Consider the following 2,687-nt stretch of genomic DNA (forward strand, 5'->3'; position numbering starts at 1 on the left):
TGACTATATAGTTATCTTAACAATAAAAAAATAATTTCCAAAAGTCCATTTATAGTAAGTTTTGATCTTTTGTTCACATTTATATACCAAACACCTGGTTAAATTTCACGTTGAATGTCTTGGTAGCCAAATTTGGTCTTTGTTCCTCTACACTCAGGAACCAAACAGACAGAGACAGCAAGAGAACATCTGCAATTCTTCTTTATATTAGCCTTCTTCTTGGCTCCATTACTGTCATTGTCTTTTAAACATTTTTCTTATAAAGCTCTGTGTTTACATTCTTCTTGGAATGAGATAGACTATAAATAACATACAGGTAGGGTTTTATAGAAAAACATAACTTTAATAAACTCAATTAGGGGTAGGAGGACTCTGGGGATAGGGTAGTCGCAGCATAATGATCTGACTCTCTGGGAGTAAAACCACTGCAACCAGACAGCATGATGCCAAGGCATCTAAGAACCTTATCCTTCAACGTCTAGGAGAAGCAGTGAGATGCTGTTAAGTCATCCAGAAAAAAAGATCAAGAGTCTTCCTTTTCCTGAAACTTGCAGTTGGTGCAGGTGTAGAAGACAGTGTGGTCCTCGTCGGCCGAGCGCATGTGTCTGGTGTGGTAGGCCATCCCCTCGTGACCACATCTCGAGCAGCGCCTATCAACCACGGGTCCCTGGGACTCAGGTCCTTCCTCCCCCCACGCAGGCATGGCTGTCCCCAGTCTGTGGAACACAACTGAGGTCTTCACAACCTTTCCTTCGAAGTCCCTCGCGCTGACCGGGAAGCCGCAACGCGTGCAGGCAAGCGCGTCCTGAGCGCCGGGCAGAGGCAGGACGGAGCCGCACTCCGGACAGAAATCCAGGTCCGACTGAAAGCTGGAGCCGCTGCTGGCGAGCTCCATGTCTGACCTGCGGAGGAGGCCGGAAGGGAAGGAGAAGTCTACAAACCGCAGACTTAGAGAAGCCAGCCGTTCCCGTCTGCGCCCCACGCAGGGGATTTCTCTGCGACCCAGGCGCCCAGGATTCGCAACCTGTGCTGGGAGCCGCGGATCAAGGTGCCAGCTCCGTTAAAAATGTTAATTCATTAGAAACAATGTTTTTTGTTATTAAAAGTTTAAAATTTACATAGTTATAACTTATTGATTTTATGTTGTAATTTATTGATTTTATTACTGTTCCAATATACTGAATTTTTTTTCTTTCCTTTTTCTCACTAAGGATTGAACTCAGGACCCTGCACTTGCAAGGCAGGTGCGGTGCCACTGAGCTAAATCCCCAGCCCTGAATCTTCTTTCTTATCACTCCATTTCCCATTCTTTCATATCTTATTTATACTAGTGTTTAATAAAATTAGTTTTAATCCAGAAATTATAGCTCAAGATAGCATGCAGTTCCCTTCACCTGACTATTCAATTCAGGAGCTAAAAATAAAGACAGAACTTGGAAAGCTTGGTGTCTAAGACCAACCTCATGGTCTAGTCCTTGTGGATGGAAACTTCTAGGAAGGCTGGAAGGAGTTGGAAAATGGTGAGGACATTACCACCCTCACCCCTATGCTGTCCCTAATTATCTAATTCAGGAGTGAGAAATTCTTCTGGTCACAGTATCTTTTCCTTTCTTATCAATCACAGAGCTTGCCCATGGCTGTCCCTCTAAGACAGCAAAGAGCGAATGATTATCTAGTAAGATAGGCTGAAATCCATATTCCCATATGAGCAGTGGGTTGACCAACTAAAATGTCATTCTACATTTTGTCTGCTTTGCTATGAAGAAATTACAAAGGGAGATGATGTCACAGAAATTGCGTGAGGTAACAATTATGTAAGACTTGAATGATAAAATGAAGCCTCCGGTGCAAACAACTGGGCAAGAAAACATTCCAGGCAGAGGCAAGAGTCAATCAAAATACATATGGGAAATGAGCCTGAAAAGAAAAATAAGCGTGTTAAGTTCACAGAACAGAAAGGTACAAGTGGCCAAAGTGTAGGTGGGGAATGATCAGAGAATATAGGTAGAGGAGAGGAAGATGAAGCTGAGAAAAGAGAGCCAGAGACAAAGAAAAAATTCGTTGTTGGTACATCTGGATGAACAATGGTACCCACTGCTCGAAGGGGAAATAAGTGACCACAGAATGAGGGAAAAAAATCAAAGATTAAGTTGAAGCAGAAGTAAAATTTCCAGGGTTCCCTTTTCAGAAGGAGGTAGGCAGAACATATGCTTTCAGGTATGAACTGTTATTAAAAAGTATTTCAGACATATAAAAAACATAAAAAGCTACAACCCATTACATGCCTGTAATCTCAGCTACTTCGGAAGCTGAGGCAGGAGGATGGCAGGTTTAAGGTCAACCTGAGCTTAGTGAGATGGTATCAAATTTTTTAAAAAGGGATGGGATGGGATGGGACTGGGGATTTAGCTCAGTGGTTCTGCCGCCTGCCTCGCAAGCAGAAGGACCCGAGTTCGATCCCCAGTACCCAAAAAACAAAACAAAAAAGGGATGGGATGTAGCTCAGTGGTAGACACTGGGTTGAATCCCCAGTACTCTTAAAGAAAATTAAAACATTACAAATTCAGTTGGAGGCCCTCTGAATCCCAGAAGCTCTAGGTCTGCTGCTTACCACTCCTGTGTGTGTTTACACAGGGCAGTTTCTGTATGTTTCTAAACACAGTAAGGACAAAACCATTCATTTTGGG

The 2,687-nt window shown here is 43.1% G+C and overlaps 1 pseudogene across 1 annotated transcript; it reads right to left on the bottom strand.

The window, feature by feature from the left end:
• Nucleotides 1-323: 323 nt before the first annotated feature.
• On the bottom strand, nt 324-1,062 carry LOC147827052 (DNA-directed RNA polymerase I subunit RPA12 pseudogene; annotated as a pseudogene). The gene has a single exon (XR_015453214.1). The product of XR_015453214.1 is annotated as a DNA-directed RNA polymerase I subunit RPA12 pseudogene (transcript).
• Nucleotides 1,063-2,687: the final 1,625 nt, after the last annotated feature.

This window comes from Heterocephalus glaber, unplaced genomic scaffold (assembly GCF_053883595.1).
Source record: "Heterocephalus glaber isolate CG9 unplaced genomic scaffold, H.glaber_assembly_v1.0 deba00001457, whole genome shotgun sequence".
Lineage (NCBI taxonomy): Eukaryota > Metazoa > Chordata > Mammalia > Rodentia > Bathyergidae > Heterocephalus > Heterocephalus glaber.